A 25,586-nucleotide genomic window follows, 5' to 3' on the forward strand; every position below is an offset into this window, starting at 1 on the left:
CATGAACAGATCATCATCCCAGAGATCTATTTATACAGAGTGATTTGAGAATCAAAATGTGAGACACGTGTGATAGAAGAGTTAAAAGGAAAATCATAAGAGGACACATTAAGTTGTAATTGCTATGACTAACAGAGATATTCAAAAGTCACCAAGAAATTCTTCAGAGAACAGTTTAAGGGACAGAGTAAACAGAAGGGTTTACCAAGTTGATTTATCAATTACCGAGGTATGCTATGAGCAAGGTAATTTCATATTGAGCAAATAGAATCTGCTATGACATTTCAGATGTAAAGTTGCAGATATTTGTAAAGATTTTATTGAATCATTTGAGTTGTAATAGAAACCTTTAACAGGGTAAAAGACTCTAACAAAGTCTATAAATTGTAAAGCCTTTAAACAGGTGCAACATCTTGTTAAGTGTTGTAAAATCCTTTAGCAAGGTAGATCTAAAGATCTTGATACTCCTAAGAGGGTAAGCTATCAGAAATAGCTAAACATGTAGCTCTAACCGAGCAACCTTTATTATTGCAATAGTGAAGTTGTGGGTGTCATCCCCACTGCAGTTTTTCTCTCTAACCAAGAGTTTTTGTGTAACCAAAATATTTGTGTTATGGAGTGAAATGTGTATGAATGTCATTTCTATAATTATGTGTTAGCTTTATATTATGAGATCAGCAGTTTACAATTTATGTTTATCAGTAAGATTGTTTTTGAAGAAAAGTTTTGAAGTATTGATTCACCCCTCCCCTCTCAGTACATTAGCTTTCATTGTTGGACCTAACAGCTCTCCTAAAGGACCCAAGTCACTCTATAGGTGCATGAAAATAGGGGATTTTTCGTCATCATATTCTTGTATTTGTTCTATCTTTGTTTTCGATATCAGGGATGATCCAAAGGATTGAGGGCATTTAATATCTCTTCCATGTTGACCCGATTTTTCTTTTCTCTTTGTTTTCATGTGCCTTCTTCATATAATCCATAAAGTTCAATATCATGATGAAACACTCATATACGGCTTTATACTTTCTTATTTCACTACTATGGGTTTGACACTAAATCAATGGTTCTCCCCGTCCCTTAGTGTTTTGTTGATGTTGTGTGTTTTATGTGTCATTTGTTGCAAGGTGGCATTCCATAGAAACATCTCGTTATCTCGATGTGACACAAAATCTCTCCTCCTTAGAATGGCATATGTTTCACATATACCATTCTAAGGGGGGGCTTTCATATCTTTTTTTCTCTTGGCATTCATGTTTCATGCATATCTACATTAGAATCATGATTATCTTAGTTTAGTTATCTAATGATCTTAGTTTACCATCGTAAATTATACACCTTTATTAGTGTGTCCAATTTCACACTCTCTTAGCACATATTTTAGTATTTCCCTATTCTCTATGCATTATAGGACCTGTATTGTAATTAATTAATATCCAAATTAATATTATGGGCCGTATTCCACTTTTTTACATCATCACACTTTTATTTGGGCCCTTAATTCTAGGTGTGCCCTTTATTATTTATCTTGATTTATCCTTAATCTTACCTTAATTTTAACCCTCAAAACATATTTCACATACATATGCATTATGGCTTGAGCCACCGAGTTGGATTAGGCATTAGAACCCTGTTACCTTTCATTCCCTGAAAGTCGAGATAATATTGTCAAGACCAAGTAGTTTACTACTCGGTCCTACACTTTTTTCCCCAAATTTTAGGCTCGAATAATAAGGCGGTCCTACCCTATCCAAATCCTTCTTCATGCAAAAATATATCAATTCTAGGTCGACCTAATGGTGGTTTTAATTATGAAATCCCTATGTAAGGCATCCCTCTCAATTAATTTTCAACATTACATCTTATGCTAACATTATCATCAATTCAAGAGCAATTCTTCTTCCTCAAGAAAAAAATTGATTCAAGGAGTAGCTAACTTATGTTTTATCTATGATTTCATGATGGATTTGTAGCATCTTAAATTGTTATTGGTCCAATTTACACCTTATTTTTGTGCTCCCACTTTAGTGTGTCCTATCCTCATCCCCTCTCTAGGTTCATTCAGGCCCGATTATCCAACTTTGATGTCATGCACACCCTTTGGTTGGTCCCACAGTGAGATGCCCACCCTCTTGGTTGCTTGTTGTAGCCCTCTTTGTAGAAGGACCAGGGCACTCCAAAATGCCTTGGTCCCTCTCAAAGGGGCCCAAATTTGAAATGGGGCAGGAGCTATATCTCCCCTACAACATTTGATCCTCAGGACTACACATGACCATTGGAGGTCAACCTAATCAATAAATTACCTAGGAAACCCTATATAAAGAAATCCTATCAATTTAGTTTAGATATACAACCCCATCCCTAGCATTAATGCATCCATGAGTCATTCATTATGAAACATCTTCAAAGATTCAAGGATATGTATTCATCATAAAAGCATTATGGAGCAAAGTTACATCAATGTTCATGAAAGCATGTGTGTGTGATTAGGATTTTCGTGTTCATGTGTTTTCCATACTATTACATTTGACATTTGTGATTACATTCAAAGATCATTTCATCATCAACAACAATTCCATATCTAAGGTATGTCTCCTTAACATTTATTTCAAGTATTTACATTATTTCATTCATGGTTAATTCCAAAATAGAGGTTTGACATAAGGCTAACCCCTATTCCCAACATCTTTTCCTTTCTTTTTATGTGCAAGAAATAAGTGTGGAGTTGTACTTGAGAAATCTGGTAGAGTCAATAGTGACTAATAGGTCAGCTTTCGACGGTGGAAAATGTAGAACACTAGGGTGAATCTATGCTACATGGTCCCAAAAAATCAGGCCAAAATTTAGAGGATGGGTTTAAGACATCTCATTTTTCTCAAATCTAGGTTGGTGCCTCTGTGGTACATCTATAGCTCACTATTTTTATCAGATCACTTTAATAATCCCTCATTTTGCCCTAATTTCATAATCAAATAAATTCAACTTAGAAAGAGGATTAATCAACCCCACACCCAATTGAATCCAATTATAAATCTCATAGCCCTTTCTATTAATGATTGAGCCTAGATCTATTGGGTTCAATCCTCTTGCAATGTTGTGGTGTTAATTGGGCTATTTAGTGGTTTTGTTATCTTTAACCCTAATTCCTAATTTTTACCATTACATTTTGGTGAACCCGACTCCTTGCATGCTTATTTTTTATTTGTGGTCTTAAATTTAACTTTTAGGTATATGAAAAAAATTAATTTTTCTCTCATAGATCATAATTACATAAATTTAGTGGTTAATTTCTTAAAAAGCCTAATTTATTTTGCTAATTTTGGCTTTGGGGTTGCATAATTTTCACTTATATTTTTAGATTTTATTTTAGGCATTCATAATGTAAATTACTAAATCTTATATATTTTCTATTTCACATGTGATTACATTTCTTTTTAGTTACATTTATCATAAGCATGTGTTGGATAATGGCTTCTTTCATTTTACATTGCTTCTTTTCATTCATAGCACTTTTGTATATTGCATTTTTAGGGTTTCTAATTTTTTTTACTTGTAAATCATATCTCAAAGTTTTTATCCATGTTATATGTTGTTTTATGATGATATTTTTAAGTAGATGCATTACATGTGTAGATCACATAAAGGCTTTTGTAGACAATGGTGACCCTAAAGATAACATTAACAAAACTAATACTTGTACATCTCATAGGGTATCTAATGTCAATGAGGAAAAAATCAATACTCCTATCAATGATCTCTCTGATGGAGAGAAATAATTGAAGATCAACATGACACCATCCTCCTCCCATAGTAATACCCTAGCGCAAGGGGGGAAAGATCATAGATCCTCCTTATTCTCCTAGAGCTTATCTTAGTCATCAAAATATTTGTAGGGAAGATGATGCTATTTATTTTATTCATGAATTTTCTCCTCATATAAAACATTAAGCAAATATTAATCCTTAGATGATAAGGATCTTATTTCCCAACCTATCAAACAGGAAATGAATAATGATGATAGAAAGGAGAAATTCCCTAAAAAGGATATTTCTTATTCGTATAATTCTCCCTTTGGTCCTTCCATATTTCATTACACCACAAATTTTAAATAGGTTCATGCTAATGGTCCTTATTTTGCACAATTAAAAAGATCTTATAGGAGTAGTTATAACATAATCTCAAAAAAAGATTATAGAGGACAAGGACTTGCAAAATATGAACAAGGAATCAAAGTCCCTATAAACCCTCATTCCCAAGCTAGTACCAAAGGTCTAGAACATCCTAATCATTCACCTATGGATGACCTCCTTAGGATTCAAAACTTTAAGGAGTATCTTACAAGACATAGAACTTATCGTCCATCTAAAGGTGCTTCTTCTTTAAATAATCCTTCTTCCTCAAATCATCATGACCATCATGCCAATGATAGTCCTAATTCTAAAAAAGGAATACAAGGACTCATAGATAATGAAACCATCAAAATAAAAGATAACAATCCTCCTCCTTCTAGAAATTCTTGTCCTACATCTCAAGAGATAAGACCTACTCCTATTGATGATCAAGAGAAATTAGATACTAGAATCCTTTGGAGATTAAAGTATGATAAGAATGTTGTTTTTCCTTTCATTAGACTTAATCACAATTATAAGCATAAGATGATGAACATTATCTTTTTAATTGTGGTTATTCTTATTTACTTGGAAATTGTAAAGCCTTTAAAGCATTTGTTCAAGACCAATATGATAGAGCTCGCAGAGCTCTTACAACTAATATCACACTTTTTTTTGGTGAAGAGGTAGTGTCGTAGCACTTTGTTCACCCTTGATGTTTCTCCTCACCCTTTGACACTAGTAGTTAGTGATTATTTTTCAATAAAAAACATATATTTCTTCCTTGTCTCCTTGCTTGGGGGGCAAGGACAATATCTATCCACTACTCTCTCTTTCTTTGAAGAATACCTCTTTTGTTGTGTTGCATTTTTTTTCATAACATGATGTCCTTTCTTGCATGGAGTTATCCTTCATGTGAATAGATATGTATTCCTTGCTAGGACATATTCCTTTCTTGAAATGGTATGTCTCTTATGGATAAATCTCTCCTTGTATGTTGTGTAATTTATCTCATTTTCCTTACGCTTTGGTGTCATTGATTTTTACTATCCTTTTTAAGGATCCACTTTTTATTTGTTGAGTGATGTTTGCTTATGATACGATGTTATTCCTTGTGTGAATTTGTTGTTCTCTAAAGAATTCTCTCTTATGCAAGGGATGTGTATCTTTGACTACAACCTCTTATGCACTTGGAAATGTATATATTTTATAAACAAACCCTTCACTTAGGGTAAAAGTTTTGTCATCCTTCATCAAGAATCCCTTCCACTTAGTAATACGGGAAGGTATGCATTCATGTTATCCTTCCTCTCTTTTGGCCAATAATGTTATTTTTGTTCAATAACTTCTCTTGGAGGTAGATGTCATCTTTTGAGAAAATATCTCTTCTCTACCAAGGATTCCCTTTTACACTTGTTGCAAGATATCTCTTTTTCAACTATCTTTTCCTTGCTTATAAGAGTATTGCCTATTTAGCTTGGATTAATGAACATTGTTTCCTAAAAACATCCTTGGTGTTGAATTTTTGCATCCTTGTTTTTATCTTCCTGAAGAAATCAACATAGGTCTATGTTGGTATCTTAAGGGGGGTGCATTGCATATTGCCCTCTTTGTACTATATTGTACTATATTTTTGCATGTATTAAACGGGGTGTTCATTCTTGAAACCACACAAAAAAAAGTCTTACATGCGATGCTTCATGCCTAAAATAATACGTAACATTGATATATGTCTTAAATGGGGTTCACATTCTCAAAACCAGACAAAACAAAGTCTTACATGAGATGTTCCTAAAACCAAGCATATATTTGTCTTACACTGGGTGTTCATTCTCAAAACCATATAAAACAAAGTCATATACGAGATATTTCATGCTCTAAACTAGACACACATTTGCATTTTTTTTCATGTCTTACATAGGTGGTTTCATGCTTGAAACTAGACAAAACAAAGTCTTATACGAGATGCTAAACTCGTGAAACCAGATAATTGCATATACAGTAAGATGAATGGAACTAGCAAAACACAACTAGACTATTCTGACTCTCTTCCCCAACATGGATCGCCTAGCAAAACATATCTAGTCTATGGTATACATATCCTCTCTTTCTCTTCCTCTCATGGATCACCTAGCAAAACACAACTATCTCGTGACATCCATGTTCTCCCTTTCTTCTCCCCATGAGATCATAGTTTTGTTATTTGTGGTTCATGGTTTGATGCATGCTTTTCTCTTTTTATGTGATCACTTATATCCTTGTGATGGCATTTCAAGAATGATATTAGTGGTTGATACATTTTATTATTAAGGTCCCTTTATGTAGTTAACTCAAGATCTTGTTTCGATCCTTAGCATTTGTTTTGTGTGTCCTTTGTCTTTTGTCTTTGTTTTCCCTTATGTGTTTGTCTTTTTTGTGTGTCCTTGCATAAGATTTTGTGAGTTAAAATCCTAATATTAGTGGATTGGTTCCTTGGAATTAGTGATGTCTTATCTCCTTGTGATCTTACTCCTTAATTCTCTCTCTCTCTCTCTCTCTCTCTCTCTCTCTCTCTCTCTCTCTCTCTCTCTCTCTCTCTCTCTCTCTCTCTCTCTCTCTCTCTCTCTCTCTCTCTCTCTCTCTCTCATCGTTATACTTTATCGTGAGTATTTACATAGGCTCATACTCCCATTAAAGTGGAGGCTAAATCGTTATACTTTATCGTGAGTATTTACATAGGCTCGTACTCCCATTAAAGTGGGGGCTAATTGTAGCATCATAAATTATCACCGATCCAAATTACACTTCATGTTTGTGCTCCCACTTTAGCATGTCCTATCCTCATCCCCTCTTTGGGTCTGTTAAGTCCCGATTATCCAACTTTGATGTCGTGTACACCCTTTGGTGGGTCCCATAGTGATGCCCGCCCCCTTGGATACTTTTTTTGGTCTTATTTGTAAAAGGACTAGGGCACCCCAAAATACCCTAGTCCCTCTAAAAGGGGCCCCAATTTGAAATGGGGCAAGATATATATCTCCCTAACAACATTTGATCCTCAAGGCTACACATGAACATTAGAAGTCAAACTAATCATTAAAATACCTAGAGGGAACCTTATATAAAGATAGCATATCAATTCATTTTAGATATAAGACTCCATCCCTAGCATTTGTGCATCTATGAAGCATTCATTATCAATCATCTTCAAAGATTCAAGGATGCATATTTATTTTCAAGCATTGTGGAGCAAATTTACATTAATGTTCATGCAAGCATGTGGATGTGATTAAGATTTTTCATATTCATGTGTTTGTCATACCATTACATTCAACATTAATGATTACATTCAAAGAGTATTGCATCACCAAAAAACAATTACAAATTTGAGGTACATCTCCCTAACACTTATTTCAAGCATTTGCATTATTTCATTCATGGTTAATTCTAAAAGTGAGGTTTGACCTAAGGAAAACCCCTATTCCCAACACATTTTACTTTCTTTATGTGTGCAGGAAACATGTGTGGAGTTGTACTTAGGAAATCCGGCAGAGCCAATAGTGACGAATAGGTCAAATTTTGAAGATAGAAAATTCAAAGGACCAAGGTGAATCTATGCTACCTGAACCCAAAAAATTAGGTTGAACTTCTGAGGATAGGTTTTAGACATAATTTTTCTTAGATCCAAGTTGGTGGCTACATGGAAAATTTATAACTCATTGTTTTCATCATATCACTTCAATAATCCCTTAGTTTACCCTAACTTAATAATCAAGCAAAATCAACTTAGAAAGAGGATTAATCAACCCCACACCCAATTGAATTCAATCAGAAATATTAGAGCCCTTTCCATCAAGGATTGATCCTATATCTATTGGGTTGAATCCTCTTTCAATGTTGTGGTGTTAATTGGGCTATTTAGTGGTTTTATTATCTTAAACCCTAATTCCCAATATTCACCATTATAGGATTTTATTTGATTTATCATGTTATTACATCAACACATGGAGGACTTATCCTAAGAACATTGCATCACTTATTGAAGGTATAATCATTTACATTCAAGCATTTTAATTCCAAGTCTTGCCTCCGCCCTCAAAAGACACACTTTCAATTTTATTTCTATATCAATTAAGGTTAATTCCAAACCTAGGGTTTGACCTAACGAAAACCCCTATCCACAACACAATTTCCCTTATTTTGGTGTGTAGGTGACCAATTTGAGAGTTGTGAAAGAAGAAAAGGATAGAGAAGGCAAAGATAGACACAACTAAATTTGCAAAAATTCATAAGACCTCTCAAGACCAGGGTGTTACAGGAGGACCAATGCGAATTTTGAGGACCAAGGAAAATTTCACCGTGGTCCCAAGAATTTTTCTTAGATATTTCACCAGTGTACTTAGTGGGTCTTGCCATTCTCAGAAAGAGCCAACTTGCCTATGTTTGCAATTAAAGGACTAGGGTGAATCTCTATAACTCGATCCTAGAAAATCAACTTGAATTTTCAAGTGCGAGTTTTAATCCTCTTGTGCTTTCTATATCTCAATTTATAGCTCTTTTTTACTTCTACAACATTTTCTTTTCATCATTTCACTTTAATTTCTCATTGTTATCCCTAGTGTCAACTATATAATTTAAATCCATTTTCAACTCAAACAAAAGAGAAACTAGACTCCAATTTGTATTCAACCCTCTTCCTAAAAGTATTGTGGTTGGAGTTATTGAGTTCATCCCCATTTTAATATAATGCATGATTTCATTTTCTTACTTTCATGTTCATTTTGTTTCAAAATAAGAAAAATACTAAAATAATTTAGTTTTATACATTGTGTGTATGTTTCAATTTATATGCATTGTTCCATTAGATCATAATTGCATATGGAGTTTTTATCTTCTATTGCTAGTTCAATTTCAAGTTTTATTCAAGATGTTCTCGATGTTCCCTTTTATGCATATGATGATAACTTAGTTATTCCTTTCATTAATAGCTATGGCATACCCTCTCTTAAATATCCTCTTACCCATGAGGGAAATTTGGTGCAAGAAGAGATTATTGACACTTCTTTTAAAACTATCTTTTGAAGATGAAGTTTTGATGAATGATTTTAATCTTTCTCCTAAATGCTCCTCTCCCAAAAGGATATCCTAGAGGAAGAGGATGATATCATAAACACCTTTTTAGATGTCAACTTACCTTCCATACATGGTATTTTTCGTAGAGATAAAGCATCAATGGATAGTGTTAATCCTTCTCCTAAATATTGTCTTACTCATAGGCAAACCTTAGGGTATGATTACACTTTGATAATTAGTGTTTGTCTCTCTCCCCAAATTGGTCCTATCCATGATGACATTTTAGTGCAAGAAAAGACTGCCAACATTTATTTTAAGATTCTCCCTACTAGAAATGATTTTGATATTGTTAGGATAACCGGTGAACAACTGAGAGGGGGAGGTGAATCAGTTGTTGATAGATTATAACATTTAATCCACTTAATAACCTTTAAACAGATCAAGTATCGATAAAGCACATAATGCCAGTAGGAACAGATGCTGGTAAACAATATAACTTAACAATTAAACTGAAAAATCAATGTAAAGAAACCATACCACATAACACCATGATTTGTACATGGAAAACCCAAAAAGGGAAAAACCACGGTGGGAACCCTACCCACAGTCAGATGATATAATGAGGGGCCTGCACATGCAGGAAGGCACACTATGTAGAGCATACTGCTCATTACAAAAGAGTCTCACTAACTACAAAGAGGCTAAAACCATCTCAAGATAAATGGACAACAATCTAATAGAGTGAACTACAAAAAATAGAATCTACCATGTCTGATTACAGTCTCGGTTAAGCTCACTATCGAAGGCCTTTGACCTCTTCCTTAATTCCAATTCGATCACCTATGATCAACCAAGTCTCCTTCACATATGATATTGCATCTCAAGACCATGAACACTTATTCATTCCCATGCCATAATCTACAATGAGATCTTACATCATTTTATACAAACCCTAAGGCCTAAACTAATTAGGTCGGCCACCTAGAAGATATTACAATAAGCTCATTACATAAATCCATATTACAATGATATGCAATGTCAACTTAAGACCAAAACAACAATAATAAATCATCCCAAAACATCCCAGTAACGTGTAGAGTACACGTTAACATGATATTGGTCCATAACCTAGATAGGTACCGGACCTATTCTGGGTCCACCAAGGCAAAGAAATGTCTTCAAGTAGTTGAAGCACGATCAAAGAACATCTTCAGCATCTTGAAATCCATGTAGAATTTGCACCAACCCCAATTATGCATCATGTCAAGATTCCTCAGTGAGAGCTTTGTCGATAAAGCCTTAAACTAGTGTCGATAAGGGTTTACCAGAGTGTATGATAGAATCCGATTACCAAGTCAATACCATCTGACCAAGACATGCTCTAGAAGAACATACCACATGTAACCAATCATATTCCATAGATCAAAACATGTCGGAAGTGTCCAATAGATAGTCTCTTCTGCCAATAACACTAGATATTCTACCGGTAACCAAAACCTATCTGTCAGTAACCAACCATAACAGCTAGTGTTGACATCAATGACAAAACATCAATGCAACACATAATCAATTCATCCAATAATGCCAACAGATATTTCTCCTAAACTTTACCCTCCTTGTAAGGATGCTCTTAGGCTGCAAGGATTCAATATCACTAATAAACCCATCTATGAGGATTTTCCTTTCATTCAATATGAAGACAATCCTATTCAAGAAGAAGTATTTAAGTTTGATAACCTCTTTATGAACCACTAGATTTAAGCTCTAATAGAACTTCCTCATATATTCTCAAACCATCTTGGATCAATATGATATATGTGAATGGTTATGAATCACCTAACAAGTCTATGATTGTGGTTTAGGGTGGTAGTACTCCTCAAACCTCTCAATAAACCTTTTTTTTGGTTCAACGTGGTTATAATAATGATACTTTTTATACTCCTAACAAACCAGTCATTACAGTGCAAAGAGGTTATACCACTAAGACTCCTTATGAATATGATAAACAAATCACCCAAGAGAGTTACAATTTGGTTGCCCACATATATAATATGAGGAATAATAAGAAACTAATCCTCCTTTGATCATACCTTCTTCTCTTCCTACTTCTCAAACAATAATTCCACCAACACCTCATTTGTCACAACATCTTGGCAAAGAGTATGACCTTACTGAACAGCTTAAAGCTACTCCTAAAAAGATATCTCTTTGGGATTTGATTCAAACTTCATCTACACATCATGGAATGTTACAAGTTTCTTTAAAGAGCTTGGATGTCCCACCTATAGTGACTCCTAATAATGTGACTTCTTTTATTAATTCTATGAAAACACCTAAATCTCAAATTGCATTCCCTCAAGATGAGTTACCTTTAGAGGAGATTCAAAAAAAATATGATCTTCTTATGATAGTTGTGCTTATTAATGGTAATGCTATAATACAAACCTTAGTGGACAATGGATTTTGCCTTAATTTTTGTAGCATTGATTTGTTGCATAAGATTAATGTGGGCACTTCTCTTATTCAACCTGAATCTCTTTCAATTTTTGGTTTAAACAATGTTGCTAGAGAATCCTAAGGTGCTATAGCCTTTCCTATTAAGGTAGGACCTATTATTTTACCTACACCTATCCAAGTCATGCCCAGTAAATTTACTTACAACCTCCTTCTACGGTGAATGGATTCATAATATGCAAGTTGTCCCTTCTACTCTTCATCATCAAGTCAAATTTATTTATAACAATAAGATGTATACTTTGCACATTGATAATAATTTACAAGCTTGTTTGAAAACTTCATCCAATTCTAAATCTTCTTCAAATTCTTCTACTACTCAAGTTGAAACACTATCTCATCTTGTATATACTTCCTTATCTAAAGAGGTACTCTTAGAAGATGATTAGGGGTCCTTGGATTTTACACCTACCTTTATATGAAAATATTAAATCCCCCCAATAAAACCTAAGACTAAAAAGGATGATGATATGGTGGAGCCTAAGAAGAAACCAACTTTTCCTAAACAACTTAGTAACAATTTTGTGGCCACTTCTAATTTAAATAATTCTTCAAAATCTTCTTCTACTTCATCTAATTGTGACATTGAGACCTATGAGGCCTCGCCATCTGTTTCTAATATGGAATCCCTTTATGGTTTGGGTTTTCAAATTTTAGCTAAAAAAGTGGATATAATGGAAATGGTTGTGGTGCAAGTGAAGAAGGGATTAGAGTTCCTTTAGAAAATAACATATGTAAAACCTCATTTGGAATTGGATATAATTCTTAAAATCCCACCAAAGCATCTAAAATACCATCTCTCAATGTGAATGCGATATTTAGTAGAGATGAGTGTGGTATGTTAAATGAATCCCTTGATGACTTTATATCAATTAAATCATCCTATGCATATCTCAACACTCATAAGGAAATTGTGATGATTGACAAACCCCTTTATGAAGCTCTCCAAGAGATTAATAGAACTGACAATCCCATTTGTGAGGCTTTACCTTCTATTCATTTTAATACCCTCACTTATAGAAATGAGGCCCCAATGAATTATGATTTTCCCTCTCCTAAGGTTTCTTTTATGTATGAGTAAGCTTGTGTTAAAGAGGAACATTAATTAGAGGTCTATTGTTCTAGAGACTATTTTGTTGAACAAGACATTTCAATAATTTTCATCATTTGTATGGTTTTACTTTCATTTATTTCAGAGTATTTCATATGTCGTATTCAACTTCTTAGTCCAATCTATCATCTAATTAAATAACATTAATGACTATTATGTTTCTCCTCCCTATGTGGCATTTTTAGCTTACCTATTGGGGGCTCATTGACATTCATGGTGGTAAAATTTCATGTGCAATCATACTTTGGTAGCAACATAATAACCTATTTTGTATCTTATCTTGTCTCAATGTTAGGGGACAAGAATGATTTTTTTCATCTCTCCTCCTCAACATTAAAATTTTCCTTTTTGAAGTAGGGTCTTCTATAAGGATCTCTTATTGATTATGGAGGTGTATATCCTTGCAGAGGGCCCTCTCCCTCTTATTGAAACAAGAATCCCTAATGAGGATCTTATCATTGCCTTATAAGTACATATCCTCAATTAGGACCTCTTCCTTAGTATTTAAAATCTATATATAATTCATCAAATACTTTTCATTTATTGAGGTGTATCTATGAACCCTTCTATATTATGGATGTACATATCTCTACTGGGTTCAAATCCCTATTGTAAGAAAATGAATTCCTAATGAGGATCTTTTCTTTATTTAAGAAGTGTTTCTCTTTATGATCTCTCTTTGGAGGTTGTGTAATACTTCCCCTTGCCTTTATGCTTGGGGGGCATTGATCTTTCCCATCATTTCTAAGGATCCACTTTTCCTTTATTAAGTGGTGTTTTCTTATGATATGATGTTATTCCTTGTGTGAAGTAGTTTGTTTTCTCAAAGATTCTCTATTATGAAAGAGGTGTGTATCCTTTTGTACAATATATTCTTCACTTGGTAATGTATATCTATTAGAAACAAACCTCTCACTTTGGATCAAAAGTGTGTTATCCTTCATCAAGAATCTTTTTTTTCTTAGCAATAGGAGGAAGGTATGAACTCTTGTTCTCCTTCCTTTTGGTCAATCATGTTATTGTTGTCACAAAAATTACACCCTATGATGATCAACCTTATGAAACATGGAAACAACCTCCCAAGTGTGTGACTTGCAAAAGTGAGGTTGAGTCTCCAGAGAAGGTTGGCTTCCTCTTCAATCTGAGTGCAATAGGACCTAATCTAATAATTTTGAGAGGGGAAAAGGGATAAGGAGGAATTATTTATAGAGAAAGAGGTTCACACCTAGACTGAAAGTTTGATCTTCTTGCCTATATCTACACAAAAACATCAATATAATTTCTCTGAGTATGCACAAATTCTATCCAAGTCTCTCACCTAAGGAAATGTGAAGGTTAGGATTCTTATGAATGACAAGAGGAACTACACTTAGTTCACAGATGACATTCAGAGAGGAGAATAACACAATCGCATATAACCTAAGACCACCCAAAAGGGATGCATTCACACAAGAGGTAAGAATTACACAATTTGTGAAAACTAAATAAGGCAAGATAAGAAAATTGTATTCATGTGAAGGTAAGGAAACTTTTACAAATCATGAAAACAAGTATTCAGTTGAAATGAAAAGAGAGAAGATCCTTTTGAAAGATACCAAAATTTCCTTTATAGCTAAGGCATAACTCAAAATGAACTATAGCTAAAAAAACCCTAACTTTTCTAGGGTTAGGTTACAAAATATCTACAATAGGAAGGATCAGATCGACAGAAAGGATCTGATGGCATACAAAATCTTCTTTTTAAGTGTGTCTAACATCTAGGAGGAAATAAATATATACTATTGATGAATCAACCCCTGCACATAAAGCATAGTCGAGTACACTCCTAGGCAAAAAAGTCTTCAAAACTGCACTAAGAAGGCGTGGAGACGTCCAAAATTGGCTCCAATAGTCACTTTTGGAGTAATTTTGAAAGAATATAGTTGTTGGATGTCAATAATCCTTGACTTTAGGCATCGACTTAGATAGAAGAAGGACCTCAACCCTCGAGTTGACAACCACCACCTTGCAGGAGAAATAATTTCTAACAACCACAATAAGATTGAAAGTCAACCATTGATCGAGAAATATCGTGTGTAGATGGATGTGCAATATATCCCCATATGTGTTCCCATTAGCCTAACAAAAGTCTAAAACATGGCCATTGATCAGCTTTCTTATAAAACTCCAAGGTTTGCAAAGAAGCCATACAGTGGGCTAGACCCATCCTCTCCATTACTAATTCAAGATGATCGAACAGCTAGCATGCCTCCATGGGGTGATCAACTATTAGAGGAAAGGAGGCCACAAAGCCATGACAGCTATTGATCATGAAGGCAGGCCCAACTACACACAAAGGGAAAGCAAAAAAGGAACTCAACCCTTGAGAAGATAGGAAAATGTGATTGGTCAAGCCCCAAGTAACACTGCAGCGAGCTGCCATGAAGGACGCCACATCGGACCTCTCATCCACCTAGGAGAACTTGGTGCTAACTCAAACATAAAAATCACTCCACTGAGGTCTGATTAAAAGGTCAAAGGCCTCCATGTGAGTTTGCCCCCACCACATCCTCATCGCCTACTAATCCATAGCATAGAACTATGTCACTTGAAAAACCATGTGAGGTAGCGGGAAGAAAGAAAAAACTTGCATCTAGTACATCGCCTGCCAACCCGCAACATAGAACTATATTATTGAAAAAGTCATGTGGGGTAGCAAGGAGCTTTCAACCGATGGAAACATAGAGGAAATCACCTGCTAATGACCATGCCGGCCTTGAGCCAGTAAACTTAAGTGAGTTGATTGCCCAGACCGGTCAACTCAAAAATAAAACTAGGAGCCCACGTAGGAAGAAAAATACTAGGACTTAGGTTTTAGGGTTTTAGGAGGTCCTTAAGGGTTTTCAAAATAAAGGAAACTACAATGCTTAGCCATGAAATGGATCAAAAGTTGGATTTCATCGTGGCTAGGGTTGACTAGAGATTAAGTCAACATTTTGGTGACAAAGGGGGCCCTAAGCCTTCTTAGGGAAAAACCAAATGTCCTTGTCCATATCCATTAGGCATGAGAAAAGAGGAAAAGAAAGATGAAAAACATCTTTGCAACCTACAAAAAATACCAAACTCACCATTCTAGAGGAATGACCTGTTCTCAATCACTTCGCGGAAAGCTACCCTAAGCACATGCTTTGAGATGTATATTGTTGACAATAATAGGGAGGTCTTCATTTTTTTATCCTGGCTAGATTGAAAGAATTAGCCTCCTTACAACTTGTGATCACATAGGGACCACTTCATATGGCATCGAATTTTAAACGCCTTGCTAGTTTTTCTCTGTCAGCATCCCATTTTAGGACAAAATATCCAACTTGGAAGGTCCTCAAAATGGCTTTCTTGTAAAAGTATCTTGTCACCTATCCTTGATGGACATCTAGAATCTTTTTGGCTTTATCTTTGACCTCTTCCAACTCTGTAAGTTCAGCATATCTTACTGATAGGGCTTCATTTTCCAAGAGCTTCAACTGATGTGCTCGGCCTAGAGATGGCAACATAAGGAATAAGGGAAGCCTTTCTTCCCTTCCATATACTAGCATGAAAGGTGAGTTGCCTATAGCTCTTTTAGGAGTGATTTTATCAGCCCATAGGGTTGTTCCCAACTTGAGATGCTATGTCATCTGATTGTCTTCAAGAGTCCTCTTGATGATTCTAATGAGATTTTTGTTGGAGGACTCAGCTAAGCCATTGCCTTGGGGATAGTCATTTGATGATATTTTCAAAAACACATCATGTTTGACTAGCTATAGACTAATCTGAGATCCCACAAAGGCCCTAGCATTGCCTAATATAATTGTGGAAGGGAATCCAAATCGGGTTGCAATCCCTTCAAGGAGTTGAACCACTAAATTTCAATTGCATCCTTTAATGCAATCACCTTAGTCCACCTTGTAAAATAATCAATGGTAGCCAAAATCCACTTGTATCTTTCACTTGACACTGGATTGATAGGCCTAATAAAATCAAACCCCCACTGTGAAAAGGGTTGATCAGTAGAGATAGGATGAAGGGGAAGAGTTGCCAACCTCTATTTTCCTGCAAAGAGTTCACACTCCTTGCACTTCTTGACCCACTTGTGAGTGTCACCAAATAGATAGGGCCAATAATAGCCTGCCCTTATTATTTTCAAGGGTGTGGTCCTTGCTAAGAAGTGACCACCTGAGGGTCCATTGTGAAACTCTTCTAGCAGCCTATTGGTACTATCTCCTTGGATACACCTTAGTAGGACACCATTTAGGTCCCTTTTGAATAAAACCCCATCCACTAAAGCATAGGGGATGGATTGTATTCTAAGATGTCTCCTCTTAGTTATATCAAAGTGGGGAGGATAGCTACCATCTCTTAGGAAAGCAGTCATGATCTATAACTAGTCAAGTTGCACATTTTTGTGATTCTCCATTTGTTCTTCATCTTGCAGTAAGAGGGAGACCTTTGAATTCTTTCCAAAAGATGAATTGGCATACTCACAGAGTCCTCTTCCCCTCACTAACTTGGTGATCTTGATGTCAAGGTCATACTCTATGACCTTATTGATCCATACAACTATCATTTCACCAATATCCTTATTGAGAAGGAAGTCCTAAACACTAGCATGAGGGACTAGAAGTTGAATCTGGTTGTTTGAGAGCATGTGCCTAAACTTTTTTAGTGCTCTCACAACTATGTTGACCTGCTTCTCCACATAGTTATACCTAAGCTCATAGTCCTTTAGGCCTTCACTAAAAAAAGCTATAGGCTGCTCTAACCCCTCCTTATTTAACTGTGTTGGGACATTAGAAATACTTGCACCTCCCCCTAATATATTAAGGATGAAATCATTCTCATAGTTTGGATTTACTAAGGCAGGAGTCTGAGTGATGGCTTGTTTGATCTGATCAAAGCCTTCCTTCCCCTCTTTGGTCCATTTGAATGGTAGATCCTTCTTAAGTATAGTAGTGAGAGGCTTGACCATGGTTGCAAGGTTTGGAATAAACCTTATTGAAAAATTGGTTCTCCCAAGAAAGATTTGAAGCCCTTTCTTATACCTTGGGAGTGGAATAGACACAATGGCCTCCACTCTTTATGGATATATGGCCAAGCCATCTTTTGACACAATGTGTCCTAGAAGACTGTCTTGATTAGTAGCAAACACACATTTGCTAGGGTTTAGAGATATACCATACTCTGCATTATTTGAAAACTTGCTCAAGGTGAGAAAAGTGGTCAGTTGCATGCTTAGAGTACACAGTAATATCATCAAGATATACTAGTACAAACTCAGTTGGTACTCCATTAAAGGTCATATCCATGGCTCTTTGAAAAGTGGAACCTGCATATGTTAGTCCAAAAGGAATTATACAATAATCATGTGTGCCCTTTTTTGTAGTAAATGCAGTCTTATACTAATCTAAATCTTGGACAAGGATTTGGTTATATCCTAAATAACCATCCAAGAATGAAAACCTTTCCAAGCCACTGACTTTGGCTAGGATCTGCTCCATAGAAGGGAGGAGGTAATGGTCTTTAAAGGAAGCCCTATTAAAGTCCCTAAAATATACACAAAGTCATGAGGGATTCACTTAGTGAACCTGGGTTGTATCATGTGCATGCTATTCTAAAGAATCCCCCTATTTTCAAAAAATATTTCCACAAACTCCTTTTTTATCACCCCCTCCCAATATATAGCCCAAATTAAAATCCCCCCTATTTTCACCAAATATTGTATTTTTTATAGCCTAAATTTTTAAAAACCTCTATTTTCATTAGATAGGCAATATATTCTCCCATATCTTTTGGATTTTAAACCTCCCAATATGAATACACATGATATAATATTTCCTAGCTGGTGAAGCCCCCATACACAAACTCAAATATCCCCACTCCAATTCCTAACAGGAACAAGGTTGGCTACCTAAGAAAAATGCTTGATAGGAAAAAATATCCTAGATTCTATGAGCTTGGATAGCTCCTTTTTCATTAGGGGTTCAATCTTGGGATTAATGGGTCTCTATTTTTGTCTAATGGGTTTAGAATTAGGATCTATCTCTATGGTGTTTTGAGCTAAGCTAGGGTCAAACCTTGTTAAATCCTCATATGTAAAAGCAAAAACATCACTATAATTCTTATAGAGGTTTACAAACACATCTTGATCTTCCTTTGCACATACCTTTCCAAGGTTGAGAGATTCTCATATGTCATGGTGACTGATTTGTAGTCACCCTTGTTTGCTGCTAAGTTCATGGCTCTCCCCTTCATCTAATCATTAGTTTTGAACATCCCCTCTAAGGTAATCAGTCCCTTGGTTAGCTTGTTTGATCTTAGTTGCATAATCTAATCTCCATACTGGTCCTACAGCACGCCTTGCTTTTTATGTGAGAAATTTGCTTCATCTTGTAGGAAGCTCACAATCTATTGATCAAACTCAAACACTTGCCAATTCACTTGATTATCAAGCATTGATGGTCTTACTATAGGTTTGATCTAATGTGCCTTCTCTACTACAACATGAGATGGAATATCGTGTTGAGCACCAACTGCTGCTAATCGGTCAACATGTTTGTTCTGGTTTCTTGGGATGCTAGAAATATTGAAGGCCTCAAATCCTTCAATTAGATCCCATGCTCTATGTTTGTAGGTCTTGAGAAGGTTGTTTTTTGTGGTTCTTTAGGATCTAATATGATTTACGATCAACTTACTATCTCCATATTCCTTCAAGGATTTGATCCATCTCTTTTGTGTCATTCGAAGACCCAAAATCAAAGCTCCATACTCGAACACATTGTTAGTGAAACCAAAATGAAGCCTTAAAGAAAAGTATTTTTCCCCTCTTGGAGAAATAAGAAGCACACCAATACCTACACCATTCTTGTTCCTTGATCTATCAAAGAACATATCACATAGTCTATTCATTCCATTGTCTCCTTTTGAGAGATCAGGTATAGGGGCATCCTCTTCATAGATGCAATAGGTACCTAGGCTTGTTTTTTTATCTCATCAAAGGGATGAAACTAAAATGCACTTGCCCACTCATCAAGTAGGCAATCAAGCACCTCTTTCAACTAAGTTGTAGGCTCTTTGATTAAGGTTTCCTTCTTCTCCTCATGGAGAGATTAGTTCATGTTGATAGGACTTAGGGTATAGGGTTCAATGTGATCATTGGCATTACTTATGTGCCATATCTTGTCCTAAACAACATGTTTGATCAATCAAAAGATAGGTATCCACCTATCTTAGCAATGCATTCCATAGATAGACAAATGGCAAAATGGGCAGGGAGCTCAATCACTGAGATGTCTTGCAACACACTACAACCTGGGCAGGCATGCAAGGCTAAATTTCAATTTTTAATGACCCCCACACTCTGAACTATGGTGCCATCAATTTGTGCAACTCCCTTCTTAATAGGTCGATATTTGATACCTAGGCGGTCGACTACTCCCTTAGGCATAACTGAACTACTAGCCCCACTATCTATCATGCAATTACGGAAAAGCTTATTTCTTATGATTAATGATAGATAAAAAGGTGGAGGCTTACTGATTTTCTCCTGATTTTTTGCCTCTAAAGGTTGCACCAAGCTTGTAGGAGTGGAAGGATTGTCACCTTTGCTCAGAGCTTCCGCAATGCTCATATATTTTAAGGCCTCTTATAGTAGATCTCTTTGAGATGGAAATGAGTGTGTCCCACCTAGAGACATTAAGGTTGGCCCTTTTCATTTGTTCTACTATGCTAAATGGAATGATTACCTTAGTAGAGGTCATTGTAGCAACAATATCCAACTTTGGTGTTGTAAGAACCTTGGTTGGCTCTCCCTTCTTGATACTTTGTGTCAAGTATTGGTCTTTGTTTGGAGCAGTCACCCTATCAGACACCTTTGGCATTGGAGATTATATGGCCACACATGAAGTATGAGTTGTTGTGGCAGAAGTAGCACTAGGGTCTATGGCTCTCTTCTTAGATCTTGTATTGTTGACCACATTATCCCTACTTGTTTGATTTATTCCACAAAAATCAACTTCCTGCCAATTCATAAGAGTTGAATCTGTTTGTGGATGACTTGAACAATCAACAAATTATTGTTTCCTTGATGTTGTTGGCTCCTCTTATGCAACTAGAGCTTGTGAAAATTCTCCATTCTGACAAGAGGTCTGATCGTGTGGCTGACAACAATGACTACACCAATCTTGTTCTTGAGCAAGATTGTTTTGTGTTGGCACTAATGCTTTTGAAGTGCTTGCAGCTGATGGATTCAAACTATTTAAGGGCCTAGTATTGTTCCATTGATTATGCCCTCAATAATTGGACCTCTACTACTGGTAATTCTAGTTTGATGATTGTTAGGGCTTATAGCTTTGAAACTATTATCTCTTCATTATAACCAAATCATTCCCAAATCCTTGCATCTGTTGGTTAAATTTTTACATAGAAACTTCCAAAGAAGCCTTGAGCTCTTCAATCCCTATGCGTGGTGGAGATGGTATAGGTGTAAGCAAACTACTCGTAGATACTATTGGTATAGGAGCCAAAACAGGTTGTTGTGTAGGGGCCTCTGGAAATAAAGGCATTGGTGGAATAGGAGACAACTTTATAGCTTGTATTAAATAAATTTATTCCCTTATGGCAACACCATAAGTCCTCGAGAGATTATCTCCTCCCATTAACTATATCATAGCAACTATATCATTGTTTAGGGCCCTCAAGAAGTACAAAAATGCATGGTTTGAGGATAGTTTGACTAGGGCAGGGATTCTATCCCAAACCTTTTGGAACCTATAGTTCAAATCAACCATGAATTTGTGAGGGGCTCTCTTGATTGTAGTTCACTGCTCCATAAGTGATATATGATCACTTATATCTTCAAAATGTTTGCATGACTTTTCTCCTAACTCATCCCAATTATGAATGGAGTTAGGAGTTAACCCTCTATACCACTAAAGGGCTTTCCTTTTGAAAGAAGAAGCAAGAAGCCTCACTGCCTTGTTGTCTTTTGTAACATCAAAAATAGTACAGATGTTAGACACATCTTGAATATGGTCCTTTGGGGATGTAGATGTTTATCTTGTAAATATAGCATAGCTTTCAAGGCTTCCATTGGAATATCATTTTTCAGGGCCAAGACCAAAGGGTTGCCACCATTAAAGGTGATAAATGTGTGTGCTCTAGGGACTGCCATGTGAAATAATGGTCTATTTATGTGAATAGAAGGACCTCTATACTAAGAAGGTTTGATAATAGGAATGGTAGAATGAGACCTTAGGGGTGTAGATACTTTCACTTGGGTTTCCCTTGTAGGTGACAAAGAATGCCTACCCCTACTTTTAGAATTAGAATTTAAAAGCTCAGAATACTTAAAGTTACCTCTAGAAGATGCTCTAGTTTGAATTATTGGCATTAAAATGGAAATAGGTCATCATAAAGAGTTTGAATTTGTTCCTTAGAGTCACCAAGTGTTGAATGTAATTGCCTCCAAAGGCAGGGATGCCAAGAACAACACTGAATCTTTAGCAAGAATGTCTTGAAACTATGTCCCATTGGGCATGCCAAAAATTGTTGTCACAAAAGTTACACCTTATGATGATCAACCTTGATCATCAACCTTATGAAACATGGAAACAACCTCCCAAGTGTGGGACTTGCAAAAGCGAGGTTGAGTCTTTGAAGAAGGCCAACTTCCTCTTCAATCTGAGTGCAATAGGACCTAATCTAATGATTCTAAGAGGGGGAAAAGGAGGAGGAATACTTTAAAGGAAAAAAAGTTCACACCTAGACTAAAAGTTTAATCTTCCTACCTATATCTGCACAAAAACATCAATAGAATTGCCCTGAGTATGAACAAATTATATCCAAGTCTGTCACCTAAGGAAATTTGAAGGTTGGGATTCTTATGAATGACAAGAGGAACTACACTTAGTTCACAGATGACATTCAAGGAGGAAATAACATAGTCACATATAACCTAAGACCACCCAAAAAGGATGCATTCACACAAGAAGGTAAGAATTACACAAATTGTGAAAACTAAATAAGGCAAGATAAGCAAATAATATTCATGTGAAGGTAAGGAAACTTTTACAAATCATGAAAACAAGTATTCAATTGAAATGAAAAGAAATAATATCCTTTTGAAAGATACCAAAATTGCCTTTATAGCTAAGGCATAACTCAAAATAAACTACAACTAAAAAACCCTAACCCTTCTAGGGTTAGGTTACAAAGTATCTGCAAGAGGAAAGATCATATTGACAAAAAGGATTTGATGGCATGCATAATCTCCTTTGTAAGTGTCTAACATCTGGGAGGAAACAAAACTATACTGCTGATGAAGCAACCCCTACATATAAAGCATGGCCAAGTACACTCCTGGGCGAAAAAGTCTTCGAAATTGCACTGAGAAGGCGTGGATGCATCCAAAATCACCTCCAACAGTCACTTCTGGAGTAATGTTGAAAGAATCTAATGGTTGGATGCCAAGAAGCCTTGACTTCGAGTGTCGACTTAGATAAAAGAAGGACCTCGACCTTTTGGTCGACAACCACCACCTTGTAGGAGAAATAAATTCTAATAGCCACTGTAAGATTGAAAATCCACCATTGATTGGGAGATCTTACATGCAGATGGATGCACAAGATCACCCCATATGCGTGCCCATTAGCCCAAGAAAATTTTAAAACATGGTCATTGATCGGCCTCCTTATGAAAATACAAGGATTGCAAAGAAGCCACACAGAGGACCAAGCCCACCCTCTCCATCACTAACTCAAGATGATCAAATGGCTAGCATGCCTCTGTGGGGTGATCGACTATCAAAGTAAAGGAGGCTACGGAGCCATGATATTCATTGATCATGAAGGTAGCCCCACCACACACAAAGGGAAAGCAATAAAAGAACTCGACACTCAAGTAGATAGGAAAACATGATTGATTGAGCCCCAAGTAACCCTATCGCAAGTTTCCATGAAGGACGCCACATCGAACTGTTCGTCCACCTGGCAGAACTGGATGCTCACTCAGACATAAGAAATCACTCCACCGAGGCCTAAGTAAAAGGCCTAAGGCCTCCATGTCACCCGGTACCCACCACATCCTCGTCGCTCGCTAACCCATGTCAGCATAGAACTGTGTTTCTTGAAAAAACATGCCGGGTAGTGGGGAGAAAGAAAAAACTTGCATCTAGTACATTGCTCACTAACCCACAGCATAGAACTGCATTACTGAAAAAGTCATGCGAGGTAGTGGGGAGCTATTAGACGGTGGAAAAAAAGAGGAATTTGCCTACCAATGACCCCACCGGCCTTGAAATGGTAAACTTAAGTGAAAAAGACCACCCTGACTGGTCAAATCAAAAATAGACCTAGGAGCCCGAGTAGGAAAAAAAACCTAGGACTTAGGGTTTAGGGTTTTAAGAGGTCCTTAGGGGCTTTCAAAATAGAGGAAACTATAGGGCTAAGCCATGAAAAGGATCAGAAGTTGGATTTCACCGTGGCTAGGGTTGACAGGAAATTAGGTCAATAGTTATTTTTGTTTAAAGTCTCCTCTTGGAGGTAGATGTCTTTGAGCAAGGATCTCTTTGTCTTTCTCCTCCAAAGGATTCCCTTTACACTTGTTGCAATATATCCCTTTTACAAATATATTTTCTTTTCTTATAAGAGTGATGCCTCTTTAGCTTGGATTCATGAACATTATTACCTGAAAGGATATCTCCTTGGTGTTGAAGTTGTGTATCCTTGTTCCTTGTTTCTTTAAGACATCAACATAGCTTTATGCTGACATCTTAAGGGAGGTATACATAACGCCCTCTTTGTAGTATATTTATTTTGCATGTCTTATACAAAGTATTCATTCTCAAAACTAGAGTAACAAGTCTTATACAATATGTGTCATACCTAAAACCAACATATTTTATTTTTATTACATCCCTTATACTACCTGGTCTCGTACTTTTTTCCCTAAATTTTGGGAGGATAATAAGGCGGTCCCACCCTATCCAAATCCCACTTCATCCAAAAATATATCAACTATAAGTTTTCCTAATGGAAAATTAATTATGAAAGCCTTATATAAGGCATCCCTCTCAATTAATTTTTAACATTACATCTTATGCTAACAAAATCATCAATTCAAGAGCAATTCTTCTTTGTTGAGAGCATATTTGATTTAAGGAGCAACCAACTACATCGATGCATCTTCCACTTATATTTTATCTATGATTTCATTATGGATTTTATGTGCTTTATCATGTCATTGCATCAACACATGGAGTACTTATCCTAAGAACATTGCATCATCTATTGAAGGTACAATCATTTCAATTACATATCTTGCCTCTACCCTCGAAAGGCATGCTTCCAATTTTATTTCTATTTTAATTAGGGTTAATTCCAAACTTAGGGTTTAAACTAAGGCAAACTACTATCCATAACACAATTTCCCTTCTTTTTGTATGTAGGTGACAAATTTGGGAGCTATGAAAGCGAAAAAGGATAGAAAAGACAAAAACAAACACAACTAGCTTTTGTAGAAATTCTAAAGACCTCTCAGGAACAGGGTGCTACAGGAAGATCAGGGCGAATTTGGAGGACCAGAGAAATTTTTTCCCAGGTCCCAAGAATATTTATAGATATTTCACCAGTGGACTCAATGGGTCTTGCCATTCTCAAAAAGAACCAACTTGCCTATATTTGCAATTAAAGGACTAGGGCAAAACTCTATTACAGGGTCCCAAAAAATCAGCCCGAATTTTTAGGTGTAGGTTATGATCATCTTCTACTTTCCAAATCCCAGTTTACAACTCT

This window comes from Cryptomeria japonica, chromosome 6 (genome assembly GCF_030272615.1).
Source record: "Cryptomeria japonica chromosome 6, Sugi_1.0, whole genome shotgun sequence".
Taxonomy (NCBI): Eukaryota; Viridiplantae; Streptophyta; class Pinopsida; order Cupressales; family Cupressaceae; genus Cryptomeria; species Cryptomeria japonica.